Source organism: Herpailurus yagouaroundi, unplaced genomic scaffold, assembly GCF_014898765.1.
Source record: "Herpailurus yagouaroundi ecotype Mexico unplaced genomic scaffold, PumYag 162, whole genome shotgun sequence".
Classification (NCBI taxonomy): domain Eukaryota; kingdom Metazoa; phylum Chordata; class Mammalia; order Carnivora; family Felidae; genus Herpailurus; species Herpailurus yagouaroundi.
The window spans coordinates 20844408-20865720 of NW_024412403.1; positions in this window are offsets into that span (position 1 = coordinate 20844408).

Sequence of the window (21313 nt, forward strand, 5' to 3'; positions counted from 1 at the left end):
GAGTTGGGGAGTAGGAGTGCAGATTCCATTTTCAATGCAATGTCCTGGGAATGTAAAATAAGGGTGATGCATCTTGGAAGTTGTCCAAGATCTACGGTTCTTTGTGAGTCATTTTTCCCCCCTATTGAGCATGTCTCATTGGGATCCATAATTATTGTTAAGTTCTATTGACTAACTTGGCAGTTTGTGATCTAACTTGGAAGCATTTCATCCCCAGTTGAACCACCAAGCTGATGTTGTGTGGAACAAAGACAACGCGTTCCCACTTTGATACCCCCAAATCACATACTCATAAACAAAATAAAGGATTGTTGGTTTTGTAGTCCACTTTGTCTTGTGGTGGTGCATTGCACAAAAATTTTTGATTGTAATGTATTTTAGTACCAGAAATGGGGTGTTTCAATAATAAAACACTCTACTTGGGAAATGGCAGTATGCAGTTACTAGAAAAACTTAACCAAAGTGAGAAAAATATTAATAAAGGATGGAAAAGAGATGACTAATGCTTATAATGGCAAGGAGCTTAATAAAACTGTTGACTGTGCTGTGGTATTTAGAAATGTTACCTAGTGAACTAAACTATTGAATTTAGCTATAGAGATGTCTATGCAAACTAACTCCATATTGTTTAGCTGCATATAATGGATTACAAAGAAGGAAGATGATATAAGGAGGGGACTGGTATATTTTTAGAACAATTGAGAAAAAGTGTAAAAGAATAAAGACTAGTTAGTTTCAAATATAAAAGTAGTTTGCATCCCCAATACTTTGCAATGGGTGATTATCAAATCAAGAAATGATATTATGGCAAAGGCCCAGGCCACTGACTATAAACCATGACCTCAGGAATGAGATATCAAAAGAATGTATTTGAGACTTTTTAAGACTGCAGAAAGATGTAAGATGGTGCCTTATCTACTATTTAAGAAAAGTCTCAGAGATTATTAAGAACATTATATATATATATAATATTTATATATTCTATTATATTATATCATATATATATATATATATACACACATACATATATATATATGTAGAGAAGACCTCAAAAACAAAATGGTTGTGATTTTGGTCTATGGATTTAATTTTATTTAAAAAAAATTTTTAACATTTATTTATTTTTGAGACAGAGAGAGAGCATGAACAGGGGAGGGTCAGAGAAATAGGGAGACACAGAATCTGAAACAGGCTCCAGGCTCTGAGCTGTCAGCACAGAGCCCGACGCGGGGCTCGAACCCACGGACGCGAGATCATGACCTGAGCCGAAGTCTGACGCTTAACCAACTGAGCCACCCAGACGCCCCTATGGATTTAATTTTAAATTGGCACATAGCTATCCAGGGCATTTTTATGTCTTGCATATTTACATTAAAAGGATAGAAATGGTGCACAAGGAAAAGAAGACCGTGTGTTCCCAAACTTCTTTTGACAGGAAGAAAATGAGAAGTCTCCCCAGTGACAAATACAGGCTACTTCTTCTAAAAACACAAGAATAATTCAGAAAGAAGCACTTAGACTGTAGAGAATCATTCCCCAGGAACATAGCTGGATCCTAATCAAGGACCTGGCTGCATATTTTTGGCTTGACTTCAAAATTGCTATGAACCTATGAATCCTTAGGGTCTCCCATCCCTCTCCTCTCCTCATTCGAATGGGAGTTTCTTTTGTGGTTACCTAATGCATGCCATGTTGCTGTATGTTTGGAGTGTGGTTTGATAAGTCACTTTTCTCTGTAGTTAAGGGTCTTCCTATTATAAGGTACAGGCTATGGAGTGTGTGTGTGTGTGTGTGTGTGTGTGTGTGTGTGTGTATCTGAAAAACAGTAATCAAGATCGTTATTCTCACTTGAACTTGGTTAGTGACGAGATCCTGGACATCAAAACAGCACACAATAGGAAGAAGTCTCTTTACGCCTTGGAACAGGGAGATTTTGTATGCATTTTTCATGTTCAGGTGTTGTAAATGACTTGTAGTCAGATGGAATATGGTGTTTTATGCCCTACATTGAATGATGGTTTGTTATGCAGCAATAGATAATCAGAACATAAAGTCAGCTGAGATTAAGGGAGAGCATAAGTTCGGAAGTTTCAGGATAGAGCAAGTGGTATGATTTTCATCTAGAGTAAATGGACAAAAAAACTTAGTGTGATTGGTAGTCAGCACTAAAGTTTTGATTATAATTGTTATAATAATAAATCACAATGTACTTAATGCATTATAAATCATAGTTTTAAAATTTTCCTGTTATTTTTAACATAAGGCTTCCTTCACATAAGATTCACTCTTAGAAATGTAATTCATGAACATGATTTCATAAGAACAGTTCTCAAACTATTATCTCACCACAAATTAGTATCTGGTTTATAACTGTCTTATTCTCAGCTGTGGACCAAATGGAAGAGTTAGGTGACACAGAGTTGCCAAGTAGTATGGATATTGAGAGGCAAACAGGGAAAAGGCAGAAGACAGGGTCTATACGGAAACCAAAATTATGCATAGTAGAAGCCATGGTAAATAGAAGGCACAAGGGAAAGAAAGATTAATATGAATATATTAATGTGTATATATCATATACACACTACAAATTGAATGTGTTCTCCCAAAAACTCATTTTTGAAAGCCCTAATTCCAGCTGTAATGATATTAGAAGGTGTGGTCTTTGGGAAGTAGTAGTTTTAGATGAAGTCAGAAGACTGTAGCTCCCATGATGGAATTAGAAACTATAGAGAGAGCTATCTCTTTCTGCAAGGATACAGCAAGAAGGTGGCCATATGCAAACCTGGAAGGAGTATGTCACCACACACTGAATTTGCTGGCATGTTGATCTTGAAATTACCAGCCTCCAGAACTGTGAGAAATCAATACTTGTTGTTTAAGCCATCCAATTTATGATACTGATGGCCCTCAATTTGTGATGTTTCGACATGATTTTTTGACTTCGCAGTGGTGCAAAATTGATATGCGTTCCTTAGAAATTGTACTTCAAATTTTGATTTCTGCTATTTTCCTGGGCCAGCAATCAATATGCTCTATGACCCACTCTCATGTCACTGGCCAATGGTAGCGGCCATAGTTCCCAGTCAGCCATGTGATCACAAAGGTCAACAACTGATACAGTTACAACTATTCTGTACCATGCAACTGTTCTGTTTTTCATTTTTAGTACAATATTCAATAAATCACATGAGCTATTCAACACTTTATTATAAAATGGGCTTGGGGTGCCTGGGTGGCTCGGTCGGTTGAGCCTCCGGCTTCAGCTCAGATCATGATCTCATGGTTCATGAGTTGGAGCCCCATATTGGTCTCTGTTGTTAGCACAGCACAGGCTCTGTGTTAGATGATATGGCCAACTGCAGGCGAAGGTAAGTGTCTTAAGCATCTTTAAAGAGACTAGACTAAGCTCTAATGTTTGATAGACTAAGTGTATTAAATGCAGTTTTGACTTGGAACTTTTCAATTTGTGATGAGTTTATCAAGACATAACTCCATTGTAAGTCAAGGAAGGTCTGGATTTTGTCATAGTGGCCTGGGCTAAGAATCTATATGTATATGGGTATGTATATCTGTATTTACTTTAGAGCAGTGGAATAAGGTAAAATTTGTAGAAAAGCGAAGATGAAGGGACTGACGTTGATTCAGAGAAGTATCTTACTTATAGAGTCATTAGTTAATACAGTAACTCACAAAAATAATTGAATTTTTAAAATGAATCAGCACTATTCTAGGTATTAGAGGTGTACATATTGACAATAGATAATACTAAATACAATAGAGAATACGGTGAGGGACATAGATCTTAACCTGAAAAAAGCATACACATATATAGACATAGGTAAAATAATTTTTAAAATTAAATGTATGAATACATATACACTAATAAAATATATCAAAATAAGTGGAAATACATATGCCATAGGAAGGCAAGATAATGGTAGATACAATGGAGTAGCTTGGTATTCTCCATTAGGTGATTAGGATGCCCCCATTGAAGAAGTAACACTTTTTTCCTGCTTTCTTCTCTAGGGTTTTGATGGTTTCCTTCCCTGTCTCACATTCAGGTCCTTCATCCATTTTGAGTTTATTTTTGTGAATGGTGTAAGAAAGTGGTCTAGTTTCATTCTTCTGCATGTTGCTGTCCAGTTCTCCCAGCACCATTTGTTAAAGAGAATGTCTTTTTTCCATTGGATATTCTTTCCTGCTTTGTCAAAGATTAGTTGGCCATACATTTGTGGGTACAATTCTGGAGTCTCTATTTTATTCCATTGGTCTATGTGTCTTTTTTTATGCCAATACCATACTGTCTTGATGATTACAGATTTGTAGTAAAGGCTAAAGTCTGGGATCATGATACCTCCCGCTTTGGTTTTCTTCTTCAATATTACTTTGGTTATTTGGGGTCTTTTGTGGTTCTATATAAATTTTAGGATTGTTTTTTCTACCTCAGCCGCAGCAAGTTCTTACATTTCCAAAGGCAAGGGAATTAAAAGCAAAAATGAACTATTGGGACCTCATCAAGATAAAAAGTTTCTGCACTGCAAAGGAAACAATCAATAAAAGTAAAAGGCAACCGACGAAATGGGAAAAGATATTTGCAAATGACATATCGGATAAAGGGCTAGTATCCAAAATATATAAAGAACTCACGAAACTCCACACCCAAAAAACAAATAATCTAGTGAAGAAATGGGCAGATGACATGAATAGACCCTTCTCTAAAGAAGACATCCAGATGGCCAACAGGCACATGAAAACTTGCTCAACGTCACTTCTCATCAGGGAACTACAAATCAAAACCACACTGAGATATCACCTCATGCCAGTCAGAGTGGCTAAAATGAACAAATCAGGAGACTATAGATACTGGTGAGGATGTGAAGAAACAGGAACCCTCTTGCACTGTTGGTAGGGATGCAAACTGGTGCAGCCTCTCTGGAAGACAGTGTGGAGGTTCCTCAAAAAATTAAAAATAGATCTACCCTATGACCCATGAATAGCACTGCTAGGAATTTATTTATCCAAGGGATACAGGTGTACTGATGCATAGGGGCACTTGTACCCCAAAGTTTATAGCAGCACTTTCAACAATAGCCAAATTATGGAAAGAGCCTAAATGTCCATCAACTGATGAATGGATAAAGAAGATGTGGTTTATATGTACAATGGAATACTACTTGGCAAGGAGAAAGAATGAAATCTGGCCATTTGTAGCAACGTGAATGGAACTGGAGAGTCTGATGCTAAGTGAAATAAGTCAGGCAGAGAAAGACAGATATCATATGTTTTCACTCATATGTGGATCCTGAGAAACTTAACAGAAGACCGTGGGGGAGGGGAAGGGGGGAGTTACAGAGAGGGAAGGAGGCAAGCCATAAGAGACTCTTAAATACTGAGAACAAACTGAGGGTTGATGGGGGGGGGTGTGCGAGAGGGGAAAGTGGGAGATGGGCACTGAGGAGGACACCAGTTGGGATAAGCACTGGGTGTTGTATGGAAACCAATTTGACAATAGATTATATAAAGAAGAAGAAGAAGAAGAAGAAGAAGAAGAAGAAGAAGAAGAAACATTTGAGGAAAGAAATGAAACAAAGGAGAAAGACATCTGAACAAACATTCCAGGGAGAAGGAATGGTAGGTGACTTGGTCCAAAAAGGGAGTGTGTTTGAAAGTTTGTAAACAAGTGATATAACAGGAGTGAGAATAAGATAGATGTGTAACGAGAGAGCAGACAGAAACCAGTTTGGGCAATAGATTTTATTTTGAGAGAAACAGAAATTGAATGGTAAGCTTAGCTCAGTAGAGTGACCTGACCCAGTATAGATTTGAGTAGGCTCGTCTCGTCTCTGTATAGAGAACCTCAGAGCAAGAGTGGGCTGCGGTGAGTAGACTGCTGTAGATGTCCCGAGTAAGCATGTTGGAACTTTTGACTACAACAGTTAGCTGATTCACAGTGGAAGGCAGTGATTACAAAGGGGATAGATTTTGAAAGCAGAGCCTAAGTCACTGCTGATGGATTGTTTGTGAGAGATAATGATGTCAAGTTTTAGTTTGCTAGTTAATTCTGTTTTGTCTTGTGTATCCTAAGCGCCTGGATGAGTGGGAGCTCTACTTCTTCAGGTAGAGAACAGTATCATAGGAGCGATTCTGGAGCTGATGTTGGGAAGAATTCAGAGTTTGCCTTAGAATGTATTAAACCTGAAGTACAATATTATCATCCAAGTGGGGGTATCTTGAAGTAATTTGATCTCTGGGTAACTGGATGGAGTGACAGGTCATTCGTCCAATTATAGGATGCAGGAGGGAGGATAAATTGAAAGTGAGATGTGGGAGGAGAGGTAAATTTGTTGCTGAGTCTCAAGCACTATTGTTGAATACTTAGAATTAATATTGTATAATGGTAAGGAAAGAAAGGTATATTTTTGATTGGTCTGTTGATCCTGACACATAGGACCCTTTAATGATTACATCACTATGGTAGAGAGAGTTGGGCTGTGTATAGCAATACCTAATCGTGAGTACAATAGGTGAAAAGTATTTTTTTGAAAAATGGTAGAGCAGTAGAGGTAAAAATAATTGTAAGTGCCTTGAAGGGGAGCTAGAAATATACAAGAAAAGCACTAGCTCATATCTCTTAAAAGCGTTTTTATTACATGATAATTGATAATAAAAAGAATACAGATAATTTATATGTTAATTAAAATATAATAGTTAAACAAATTTCCATTAACTCACCACAACACCATACTGAAAATGGTTTGAAGGTATAAACAGCTATTTTCTATTAAAACAGTCATTAAGCATTTTGCAAACATGTAAAACAATGCCATTCCTCTCACCAATATTTTTAAAGATTTTATGTTTTCAGTGAAGTTTCAGGTTCATGGTCAAATTGTTGAGAAAGTCCAGGGATTTCTCATATACTATACCCTGTCCCACACACATAGGCTCCCCCATTATTACATCATTTTCCAGAATATCCCTCACTCACATGCGTTACAACTGCTAAACCTACATTTACTTGGTACTGTACGTTCTATGGATTTGGACAAATGTAAAATGACATGTGTCCTTCAATACTGTATCATACAGAGTATTTTCACTGCCCTAAAGATTCTCCATGCTCTGCCTGTTCATCCCTTTCTCACCCTCACCCCTGGAAATCATTTTCCTGTCTCCATGGTTTCGCCTCTTACAGAATGTCACATAGGTGGAATCATACAGTAGGTGGCCTTTCAGATGTATTTCAGATAGGATTTCAGCTTATTTCTTTTTAGTGCTGAGTAACATTCCACCGTTTGGATATATTATTTATCCATTCAATTACTGAAGGACATCTGGCTGTTGCCAAATTTTGTCAATTATGAATAACGCTGCCACAACCCTATGTGTGCAGGTTTTTGTGTGGGACTCCTGCTGTTCCACAACCACACCAGCATTTAGGGTTCTTTTTACCAATAGTTTTCTGGAAAAATATTATTTTTTTAATATGAGATTTGGCTATTGATGTTAACATACCATGGGCTTCTTACTGTTATTTTTCAACTAGCTAAAAATATTTTAGGAATCATTCTGTTTTAATTAACAATATAGTAAATATCAATGCATATATAGTCCATAAAAATTGTGATCCATATTAGTTACAGTTCCTTAGAGAAACAGAACAATTGGATCTATATCTATCTATATCATCTATATCTATATCTATCTATGTCTATATCTATATCATATACGGATATCTGCATCATCTATATTTATATCTGTATCTATATCAAGAGAGAAAGAGACTTGTTATAAGGAATTGACTTATGTAAGTATGAAGGCTGGTAATTCCAAAGTCTGCATGGTGAGCCAGTGGTATGGGAGATCCAAAGAGAACTGAGGTTACAGTTTGAAAGTTTAAAATCTCTCATACATGAAGAGCCAATGTTGCAGTAAAAGTCCAAAGACAGTCAGCTAGAATTCCCTCTGGCTTGAGGCGGTTGGTCTTTCTATTTTAGTCCAACCTTCAGCTGATTGAATGAAGCCCACCCACACTGTATGGAGGACAGTTTGCTTTATGCAAGTGAACAAATGCAAATATTAATCTCACTCAAAAACACCCAAACAGAAACTAACAGGATAATTTTTGAACAACCATCTGGGTAGTACCTGGGTATCCTGCAGCACAATATATAAAATATCCCAATATATGTGTGTGTATATATCTATAAAATACACCTTTGATTTACTCTACTTTAGGTGGACATTTGAATTGTTTAGGGATTTTTGTTATGAACAAATTTCTAAGACTTGAGACTCCTGGGGTTTGTTTTGTTTTGTTTTGTTTTGTTTTTTGTTTGTTGTTTTTTTCGGTTCTTGCTGCATTCATAACGATTTTCTAGAATATATATTTCTAGAACATTCTAGAATTTTCTAGAACATATATAGGTGAGGAAATGCTTGGTTACAAGATATGCTCATGCTTAGTTTATAGAATAATGGTAATTTGTTTTCCAAACTGCCAATTCATTTTCCAAATATACTAATTTATACTCTCACCATCAATGCATAAGTATTTTCTCTAAATCCTAATCAACTATAGGTGTTGTTAAAATTCTTTATTTAAAAATTTTTTTTTATGTTTACTTATTTTTGAGAGAAAGAGGGACAGAGTGTGAGTGAGGGAGGGGCAGAAAGAGAGGGAGACATAGAACCCGAAGCAGGGTCCATGCTCTGAACTGTCAGCACAGAGCCCGATGCGGGGCTCAAACTCACGAACCCAGAGATCATGACCTGAGCCGAAGTTGGCCACTTAACTGACTGAGTCACCCAGGCATCCCTGGTGTTGTTAAAATTTTTAATGTTTGACAGTTGTTGGGAGCTAAACTTTTTTCCTACCATTGTAATTTTGAATGGAGGATGGAGAGGACTGTCAATTAACTGATAATAAATTAATAGAAAAAAAGACAAGGTGTATTTACACATTCACACATTTGCACTCACTAATGCGATACTCAACAACTAACCAAAGGTAAAGGTTTATATACTAACTCCACAAAAAAAACTTGGGGTATCAGGGGTGGGGGACTTCAGCATAAAAATTTCGTGGGGCTTCTTGACGCTAATGGGAACGGGCAGTCTTTCTTCTTCCCAACTGGCAGTTTCCCTGTAGGGGAATTTATGGTCACTCAATTCCCACTCCCCAGTGCTAAAGGTCAGTCTTCTTTCAAACAGGAAAATTCCTCAGAGCAGGGTGGTCAATGAGAGCTGCACAGGTGTTTTTTTTCTGGGCAGGAGGCTCTGCTTAAGTTTAGATAATGTTTTTTTTGTTTGTTTTTGTTTGTTTGTTTTTTAGATAATTTCAGTTTAAAATAAGCCAAATACCACAAATACCTCTAATTTCTTTATAGTCTAATAGGTACGATATCGAATGTTATTGAAGTCTGCGTTTACATTTTCCCTGATGATTAATGACTTTGCGTATCTTCTGACATGTTAATAAGCTTTTCAGATGACCTGTTTTGTAACATGTCTGTTCGTGCTGTGGCCATTTTTTTTGTGTTGGGTTAATGTACTTACATTTCTTAATTTGCAGGCTTCTTTCTATATTTTTGGAGGCAATTCTTTTGTTCCAATATTGGAAATGACTATTTCTTGTTAAGGAATTTGGAAAAAAGAGGCTCTGTATTTAATGTTATCTAATAATTTATTTATTTTTAGTGACTCCTGTGTGTGTGTGTGTGTGTGTGTGTGTGTGTTTAAGAAAGCCTATATCACCTTTAGGTTTTCAATCTATTTTCATTTTTTCCCCTAAAAAGGGTAAAACGTTTGGTGGTAGATAATTCCAAAGAGGGTCATTACCCAGGATTCTGATCCCTTGGAATCAAATACCAAAGTAGGAACTGCTGTGAACTGATTTTGAAGAAGTAATTTAAGTCCCAGTTACTTGGCCTTAAGATTCAGAAATCTTCTGGGGTGCTTTACCCAATCAATGAGCTTCTTAAACGCAGAAAACTTCCTCCGGGTAGCAGAAGCAGTAGAAGTCAGAGTGTCAAAGCACAAAAAGGGTTTCATGTACTGTTGCAGCTTAACCATGTAGGATCCATGCAATTAGAGCTGCAGAGTTCTCTAGAAGTTGAGACTGGGACCTACTAACAGCCTGTAAGGAAATGGGAACCCCAGTCCTACAACCACGAAGAACTGAGTTCAGCCAATAAACTGAGTGAACCTGAAAGAAGATTTGTCCATGTGCCTCCAGAAAAGAGCCCAGTCTAGCCAACACCTTGGTTGTGGCCTTGTGAAGAGCTTAAGCAAAGAACCCATCTGAACATACCTGGACCTCCTGGCCTATAGAACTGTGAGATCACAAATGAATATTGTTTTAAGCTACTATGACTATGAGCTTGTAATGCAGAAATATAAGCTAATACATTTTGCCTTTATATTTCAATTTTAATGTGAAGACTTAGTGAGGGTTTAATTTTATTTTCCCCTGTGGATAAGCAGTACCTGATAGAAATCAGGGATACAATTTTATTTTTCCATATATCTGACTAATTGCTTTAAAACTTATCATCCTAGCAAACTCTAAGCTTAATCCATATTAAACTTTCCTTCTTAATAATAAAGGAACTTATAATATTCTATTTTCATCATCCTTGTTCTGCTATACTATTTTTTCTAATATTTTTGACTTATTTTAATTTCAAAGTTAGCTATTGGTATTATTATGGATATTGCCATGTTCATTATTTATAAAGGATTTTTTATTACCTAACATCAACTAAGTCCTTTGTATTTTTTACAAGCTTACTTTCTCCCCCACATCATTCCTTATTCATTACATTCCTCACATTTCAGGGCTCCCTCATAAGATTCTTCTTATTATGCCTGAATTTATTGTAGAAAACTATATCGGTTACATTCCTTAGCTTTTTGCGCTATTTAATATTAAAGCAGCAAAATTCAAAAGCCACCTCCAAAGGCATCTTGTTAATCACTAGTACTCCCACATCATTTTACAGATGAGAAGATTGAGCCCCAGAGGCTGAGTCTCATAAGGCCACAAAAAAACAAAGCAGAAAAACTAGAACATTTCTGGGCCTCATCTTGTATCAATTTGGTATCCTCTCCACCATTCCCTACGCTTGGAAATTCCGTCTGACTTAGAAACATCTTGAATTCATTTTCACCTCCTCTTTCTGTAATAACATCTTGCCTGGTTCTCCGAACTCTGAGGGAAGTTGGATGAGGGGATAAAGCACTGAAAATGCTCTTTTTTGAGTATCTTAGCTTGAAAACAGTAGTGAGATTGTCTGATAATATCTACATAGTCATGTTTTCAAACTTTGTCCCAGGACTAGAGTACATTGAATAATAAAGTAGTGATTCCTGCTCTGGTATCCTGTTGTTTGTGCTTATTAAATAAAATGTTTCTCATTATTCCCTTATAGAGGAAAACTGAGAGTGCTGATTTCTAATGATTTCACATCAGGAACATTACATTTCATTTGATTGATATACGGCATGGGTAAAATTGTTGCATGAATATTTCATAGCATAGTTACAATCCTTGTATTTGCACCTAACATATTTAGAGTATATTATTTATGAAACTTCATGTAAGTGATACTCCACGTATCTACCAGGCAAAATTGAAATAAGGCAAGATTTTTAGAAAGAAGAAAAATTTAGGGGCGCCTGGGTGGCTCAGTCAGTTGAGCATCCAACTTCATCTCAGGTCATGATCTCATGGTTTGGGGGTTCAAGCCCTACATCAGGCTCTGTGCTGACAGCTCAGAGCCTAAAGCCTAAAGCTAAAGATTCTGTGTCTCCCTCTATCTCTGCCCCTCCCCCACTTGTGCTCTTTCTCTCTCTCTCTCAAAACAAATAAGCATTAAAAAAATTTAAAAAGAAAAAAAGTTTAATTTATTATTTTTAATAACTTGTGATGCATCAGTTTTTTAAAATTGTCTTTAGAAGTAGAATATGGCCCACTACCTTAATCACATATTCATTATTTGTGCAAGAAACTCATTCAGGGAGTTTAATTTGGAAAATTCTTGATATATGTATTATTATTTACTCTGCATTTTCTATCATCAAGTCTCTTATGAACTGCTAGTGGATCACATAAACCTAATTGATTAAGTGTTCATTCAAATTTATGACTCTGATTAGACACTAAATGCTTTGCATACAAATCATCTTATGCTGGTTGGGTCCATTTAAAGTATTGCAGTGAATTTTATAAATGAATATTGACATTTCAATATTGCAACATTTTGCTAACACATTATCTGATAACAACAAAAATAAGCAAAGGAGTTTTAAAAAAGAAGGCGATTTAATTTCACAAATAAAACAGCTCAGTTTCCATTCACTATGTGCAATTGAAAAGATTAATCTTTGGTCCTCATGGTGACTACCGTAATAGGGGTGGAAAGTCTACGGAGAATGTCAGCATTGTTATCAAACAGCATCACGTGCTACAAGGAAATCATTCATGAAAGGAAGAGTTAATAGCAGAAAACTTCACTCATCAACTTTTAATAAATTGCCACATCCACTCTAACTTTCAGTAACCATCACCCTAATCAGTCAGTAGCTATCAACATCAAGTCAAGAGTTTTCACCGGTGAAAAGATAATGACTCACTGAAAGCTCAGATGATGGTTAGCATTTTTTTTTAGTAATAAAGTATTTTTTAATTAAGGAAGTAAAAAAAAGGGGAAAAAATCCTGCATTGTTTATAGCTACCTACAAACATCCCTTCTTTATACAGAGAAAGTATCTATAGTGGTTATATCCTGTGATTAGATTTCTCATGTGAGAAAAATAAAGCAGTTGATTCAACGCCTAGTATGCAACCAGTGGGCAAAGAAGAAAGAGCTGTCTTGTCCTCAAAGTGATACTTTTCTTATACTATTTCCTCTTAATGGGCTAGTTGTGTCTAGTTGCCTAGAGTTGTTGGTATTGTGATTATTTTTCCCATTTCCTTTTTTGTCTTCTCTCAGCCCTGTCTTAGACACTCTTTGCTTTTTTATTGATCTCTGTCTGGGACCTATGTCCACCTGACATGATGTTCATCACATGGGCACTTGTTTCTGGGGAAGAGTGGTACAAGGACATCTAATCTTCCTTTTCCAGCTCTTTTCATTAATAACACAAAATTCTATTAACACAAAGATGGCAAGGATAACTCGAGGGACTTTTGAAATAGAGGGATATAATTTGAAAGTCAGGGATTAGCGTATTATACCAGTAGTCCAAAAGAAAACCACTCATACACAAAACACAAAACTTAATCGAGAAGGTCTCTAGTCCTACTCCCTAGATTTGTGATTTGCTTTTTTTCCCTTAAGTTCCAAGAGTCTCATTATTCAATCATTCCAGGGTATGTTTCTGAACTTGTCGTAAAATCTTGTTCATTACCACGAAAATTGTTCTCATTTTATGATTGATTCTTTCTGCCTACCAAAAATCCAAAGATAAAGAAGCTCATGTCAGTGAATTCTATAGGTAAAGACCACCCAGTCAATAATAAAACCATGTAGAGCTGGTCAGCTTTTCTCCTCTCGTGGTAACTTTTGGACCCGATTTATACATTCACATGCACACAAATTTTAAAGAAAAAGTATTAATACGAATCACCATGATAGAACTAGTCTAATTTCATATTAAAGAATTTTTTCTCTTATTAAACATTACATAAAATTCCCAGGTTTCCTTAACTTTAAAATAATGTTATTTTTATCTTTTTTTTCTGTTTTCCAACAATATCAAAAGTTACTCACGCACAGGAAATGCAGCCCAATTAGCATGTCTCATCAGACTGCAAAATTTCTGCTGGAACACACTTCACTTTGCATAAGCTTTGAAATTTTCTACTGTTTGATGGGTCAAAATTCTTGGGAGGATCAACTCTCCTCACTAATCCCTGGAGGTGAAAAAAAAGAGACATGATATGCATTTATTAAACTTTTTTTTCCAGAGAAAATTTTCTGCATGGCAAAAGTAACACTTCAGGTACAAAAAGATTTATAGTAATATTTCTTACATACCTAAATTGCAGTGGAAAAGGAATCAACAGAAGTCCCTCACACTGAGTATACTATGAAGTTGATGGGATATGTCCGGAAGAAGTAATGTGCTGTAATGTGTTGACCCCATTGGTAGGCATGTTACTATGTAGTTCCAGGGGTTAAGACCAAAGTTATTCATGGTAAGACCTTGGATTTAGTACTCTCTAAGCTGCACCTCTTTCAAAGTTATATTATTGGCTACAGGGGACTTGGTTAGAATTAGTAAAATTTCATTTTATCAGCAAAAGCAAATTAGATGTCACGTTCGAGTGTTAGTGTCGGAGAAACACGGCTCGCTCAAAAAGGTTTCAACAGCTAATGCCCACTTGGAAAGAAAATGTTTTTGTGTCTTATGCTGTATAATACTCATTTCCTTTTCTTAGGAGATGATTATGTGGGGCATCCAAAGTGGAACTTTATGTTTGAATGGTTTGTTTATGTAAGGCTGGAGCACATCTTTTTTAAAACAAAGAACAGTGCATACTTTTTAAAATGATATCTCAGGCATTAGTGTAGCTGTGATCATTCCTGCTTAGTTAAATTTCTTCCTAGCAATAAAAAATTCAGTTGTGTTCATTATAACATAAACTAGAGTGGAAAAGTACAAATTATCAAATCAACTGGAATTATTTGCTAACCTAGGAGATTTTAACCATTCATTTGAAAAAAAAATAATCTGGATGATTAACTATTAATTGCTGATTTTGACAATATGTATGGAATAGTTGCTTATCTAGTCTACTACAGTCAATCAGTATAACAAACAAACAGTGAGGATTTTGCATGGCTGAAGGATTTCCTCTTGTGATCTACCGCTCGAGAAGCAAGCCAGTGAAGAATGCTTGATCAGAGATTAGAAAATGTCACTTTTTCAAAATCCCTCCATAAACTGTTGTGTTTATCTTTCCCCTGAAACAAATTGAGACCAAGAACAGTTTGAAAGAATTCTGAACTTGAAATATTGGTTAGCTGCATGCTTTAGTATATGTTATATAATATTATTAAAGAGAGTCAAATTTATTGAAATGGCATACTATTTTCAAAAATACATGTAATCTAAATTACATATACATTCTCCAGTTGTTAACAGAATTTAGCTTAGAAAAAATTCATGGCCCATTATGGTTAATAGTTTCTCTATGCTGTTTGCCAAAAACAGTAAAACACTGCTCCATATAATCATTATAAAATAACAAGCATTTACATGGTTAGACAAACTAAGTGATGGTTCACTGTAAACCACTGAAAAATTATGAAAGACTAGCGAAATGAACTTCTCATAATGGCTACCCTTATAGTGAATTTCACCAGTATATATGGCATTCCCCTACAAAATCAGAAATAATCACACAGGGTGGAGATAAAGCATAGAATCTAAGTGAACAACAGTAGAAAGTAAAATTTAAGTGTAAAGTGAAAAAAATGTTTATACATGAACACTGAACTGGATTTAATACTGTTTACTCCAGTTTCAAGATGAATATCACATCACCAAAAAGTACTTGGAATTTGGTATATTAAGACATGGAAAATAGATCTCTTAAGTCTTTTTTTTTCCAAGTTTAAATGCTCACCATGTAATAAAATTGGGAAAATCTTTAAGAAATAACATTCTCGATGCCATAATAAAGGCACAGCCAAAGTATTAAAAACTAAAACCATCATATAATTTTATAAATACCTAAGAATGATAAATTTTGAATTATAAATATTTTTTTCCTCAGCTTTGCTCTTTATTAACTTATCAATATATCCTGGATGTGACCTTTAAGTACAACACAGAGATACCCTCACTCTACTTTTTAGCTATACAACACCCTATAGTGTATATTTGCCACAATTTAACCACTGGTTTCACATTTATCACCATTTGGCTTCTGTCCAGTCTTTTGCTATGATCATCAGTGCTTCAGTGAATAGCCTTGTGCATTTTTCCTTTTGCATTTTGTGGTAGTTTCCTAGAAATGGGATGCTGGAACAAAGAGAGAGAAGCATATGTAATTTTGCTAGATATTACTAAACTTCTACAATCGGGAGGGAACCATTTTGCATTTTCGCCAGCCAATCTGTTCCTTACAGCCTCACCAACAGTTTATGTTGAAAACTTTTGGGGTTTGCCAATGCAATAGGTGAAAAGCAAAAAGCATTTTTAAATGCCAGTAATCCCAGTTTTGCCAATGAGAGTTTACTCAACATAACTTTTGTGTAAATCAATTTGCTTTTTAAAACTCACACCTTTAGAACTGAGCGTATTCTTTTCTTGTCCTACACATTTTATCTTTTTTTTTCTTTTAAAAAACAGAATAAAAAACTGTATACTATTTCTCTTTTGAAAATCAGACTCTGAGGAAATGAATTCAGGAAGACATGGATAATTAACATAAGCACAGACCACCTCTGCTTGTTTTAAATTAAAAAGGAATTACAAATGCAAATGGCGGTCTTCAAGGACCAGTATTTTGATATAAAGGCCATATGGCAGTTTCTTTTCTACAACAACATGGCAGATTTAAATGCAAGCAGTGCTCCACATTGCTCTTCTATAGCCCAACTCAAATACTTCTGAGGATATATATGCAACTTTTGGGTGTGATCAGCACTTTGAAAATATTTTGTTATCTTACACGTCTGTACAAGCCATAGATAATTTAAGTAAAATGTAAAACTTTCATTCTGAATGATGACTTAGAAGTTTTTTAGAATCACTTTTTTACTCCTGTTACATAATTTAGGGCAGTAGTTTTCTCCCTAATGTGCGATTGGTTCATGGATAAACTGCTCTTTTATTCTGAGTTGATAATACAGATTCCTACTACCAAAAACCCATTTCTCTTAGAGCCAGAGATCCTGATTGTGTTTTAGCAACTAAAATATATGGAATAAATGGTGGGATTGTATTTACATTGTATATAGGGCAAATAGAGCTTTACCCAGAGTGGTAATAAAGTCTTAACTTAGTGCTTCCAATAGATTCTTGTTGTTTTCCTTGGGGTCTACTATAATTCAAAATGTGCTGAGAACATGAAGGTATATTTTCTATTTGGGGCTCTTTGAGGCTCTTTGTTCCCTTTCTCCATTATAAGAGAGACTATAACTTTCCAGGTATTTTATAGATTCTCCTCAGGGAAACGTACACAGTAGATATTCCACTCTGTTGTTAAAAAGCTAATGCTGGAAACTAAACGTGGCAGTGTTACCACTTTCAAGGAAAACAAAAACAAATTTTTCTGGTAACTTCTCACTGATGCACGTGTTCATCATTCTTTGCCTACCAAATGGCAACTCTGTTACATGTATTATTTCTGTTTCACAAGATATCTTAAGATAGTTATTATTACACATTTTACAGTTAAAAAATGAGAACCTGAAAAGTCAAGTAACCTACTGGTTGTCACACTGTTGTTTGATCTGTGAACCTCAAACACAGTTCCCAAAGCATTTTTACGCAATGAGCCACTTCCCCAGTGATGTTGTCATGTGATCCTTGACCATTTTTATAGTTATTTCCCTGGAAGAAAATGGAAGGTTTTTCTGTGTGCATGCGATTTTATTGTGGCCATGGCATTTATCCATTATACACTAAGACTGCATGTATATAAAAGTAAGTAATTTTGTTAACAGGAAATGAAAAATTTCTATACTTGCAGTCAACAAAATGTTAAGGCATTCTTCTTAGTGTTAAAGATCATAGGTTTGGGAGGCACTTGGGTGGCTGAGTTGGATCCGAGAAAAAAATTGGGGAAAGATAAGCATCTGACTCTTGGTTTCAGCTCAGGTCGTGAGCTCATGGTTTTGTGAGTTCAAACCCCAACTTGGACTCTGTTCTGAGAGCACAGAACCTGCATGGGTTCTCCCTCTCTGTCTCTCTCTGTCCCTCCCCCACTCAAGCTGTCTCTGTGTCTCTCAGAATAGATAAATACACTTTAATAAATAATCATAGACTTTGGATTCAGATTGCTCAGGTTCATGTCCTCCTGAATCAGATATCAGGTGTGTAGTTTTGGGAAAGTCATTTAATCTTTCTGTGCTTCAATTTCTATACCTATTAAATCAGCATAATAATATACAACTCATTGGATTCAGAAAAACCGTAGTTAAAAATATATGTATATATTAACCCTCAAATGAACACCTGTGCATATATGCCATATGTGTGTAAACATTAGGACAGTAACTAACACATAATAACCAATCTGCATAATAAATGACAATTATTATTGGAATTATTCCTAAAAACAAACAAACGAAAAAAAAACTTTGTCAAATATTTTCTACTAGAGAAACTCTCCCAATTTGCTGACAATTAGTCGCTTCTGCCTGTATTTATAGAAAAAACAAAATCTTTCTCTTCTTTATGGCTGGTTCAAGATTTTATTGTGTCGCTGGCTGCCTATACCAAAAGTATTTAAACTTAATAAGCAATAATAAATACCAATATTGTTGAAATGATAAGTACTAATGTCTCAGATACATTAAGGACCAAATGCATCATATAATAGGCTGGAATGCAAGATACATTCTGGACTCAAACAGATTTGGATTAAAATTTTTGCTTAAATTGTTTAATTGATCTTAGATTTAAATTCTCCATACATAACAATCAATGAATAGAAAACTCTACTATTGTGTAGTGATTTTTGAGACATAATGGGGTCTATCATGGAAAGTGGCTGGTGTATCCTGAGGCTTTCAAATGAATATCAGCTCTTTCTCTGCTCTGAGAGCCTGAAATAAATACTTAGGGAAACTCTGCCGTTGTGCACTGGTAGTTTACAATTGAAAATTTGGAAACAAAACTTACCATATATTATAATTTATACTTTTGTAAAATTTTAAAATTCAGGCATATATATTTTTAAGTGAGTCCTGACATACCATGTACAATTTCTGAAAAAGAGTTTCTAGGTTGTGGCTGTGTAAATAAACTAAACAATCTATGATTTCACATATTTAATATCCAGAATATAAACCCTATAAAATAATTGTTAAAGCCTTGAAAAATAAAAAAAAAAAAACATGGTAAATCAGTATACAAGTATAATATTATTTCAGCAACTCTTTCCTTCTTTCTTATTGTTGATTCTTTCCAAAGGGGTTAGACCATCTCATAGATGTTAATCTTTCTTAACAACTAATTTGACAATATGGCACTAAACATTCATCCTGCGACAGACTTTTTTTTTTAATGTTTATTTATTTTTGAGAGACAGAGACAGAGTGCGAGCGGTGAGGGGCAGAGAGAGAGAGAGAGACAGAGGGAGACACGGAATTGAAGCAGGCTCCAGGCTCCAAGCCCGCAGCACAGAGCCCGATGCGGGGCTCGAACTCACGGACTGTGAGATCATGACCTAAGCCAAAGTCAGACCCTTAATTGACTGAGCCACCCAGCGCCCTCACCAGCCCCCCCACACTGTTATTTTTTTAAATAAGCTTGTCTTTATATTGCCGCTTTTCCTCTAGGAAGGACACATTTTCTTTTCTCCATATAATGAAATAAGCAGTAGTAGAAATAGTCTGATGCCTGTGATGGTGAAATGGATATTGTATCCAGCTTGTGCTATGACTACATTCCAGGGTGACAGAGTGTTTGACCACCCTATAAATTATCTTTCTCTACAACCAAATGCGTGTCTTAATTCTGAATATAGACCTTAGGCAATTATTAATCTTCAGTGGCAGAAAAATTCAAGTCTAATCTTTTTATATTACCTCATTATTTCTGTTCATTAATGAAATTTTAATTTCTGTTTTAGTATTTCATGCAGTCAACTGTTAGGTTATTAATTATAAAACTGTTTCTAATTCCTAAGAATGGTATTTTAATAATGTTTAATCTCTTTCCCACATTCTAGTATCTTTTATAATCATGTCTCTATTTTTCTCCTTGGTTTTGTTTTATTTGGAAACAAACCCAGCAGTGCGCGTTATAATTCCAAGTTGACGGATGTTTCCGAATCAGACACATTGCTCATAACACTCTGTAAATTTTAAGGAGAAAACAATTGGGGAAAGAAATTCAATTTCATTTCAAATGCCAACTGCAATCTTGAGCTGACAATCTCAAGCCTTACTTGATGTTTAATGCCTTCACAATTACTGAGTGGTCATTTAAGTTTTTGGCAACTGATCTTGAAGATTTTCCAGGTGGAAATTGTTTTGAATATCACAGGGTACACGGTTTCTTTGATATAATTATCTCTGAGATAATTTGATAGAAGTCTCTTTGAGAGACTTCTCCAAAAGGGCCTATAGCTCTGTGTGTATATGGAAACAGATTGAAGTATCTCACTCCTATGCATTTAATAACTTACTTTTGCTAAGGGGTATGTCTGTCAGAAATATTAGACCTGCATCATTTTATTGTGTTTCTCCCTTAAGTTAAAGGGCCTCGGGGTTAAATTTGCCTTTGTTTGGCTGGAATTTCCCACAATTATATCTCTTTTTGTGTTGCAGTAACAGAATATGTAATGACAGAAATGACTTCCTCTTTCTTTAAGACCATTTTAGTTTTTCCTTATTTGATTTACTGTACACATAAATAGACCTATTTATCTCATTGAGGGTAGATATGGGAGAGAATCCAACCAATAGTCTTGGTGACAATGTGTTGCGAGGAGTATCAGGTTCTTTAGGACGTCGTCGTAGATTTTGTGCTACATCTCACCTCCCACTCAGACTAGGAGTGGATAGATCTTATTAGTGATTGCCTAAACAGATTTAGATTTCAAGAGAGAGGAGAGAGGGAATAAAATCGAGATTTATTCAACTTGTTCAAAAAGAGTTGTTGAGGGGCGCCTGGGTGGCACAGTCGGTTAAGCGCCCGACTTCAGCCAGGTCAGGATCTCGCGGTCCGTGAGTTCCAGCCCCGTGTCAGGCTCTGGGCTGATGGCTCAGAGCGTGGAGCCTGTTTCCAATTCTGTGTCTCCCTCTCTCTCTGCCCCTCCCCCGTTCATGCTCTGTCTCTCTCTGTCCCAAAAATAAATAAAAAACATTGAAAAAAAATAAAAAAAAAAAAAAAGAGTTGTTGATTACACTCTGGCAAAGTTGTCGAACAAACAAACAAACAAAATGTTTGATGTCCTCAAGAAGTTCCCAATCATATCATTAAGAAAGACAATGTATCATTTATTACAAAGCATTATGATAAGAAGTGTGAGTAAATAGAGGGTGGGAGAAGAAGAGATCTAGAACAGGTCATCTAATACGGGACCAAAGATAGAAGCTATGGCCCTGTGAACTTGAAAAGG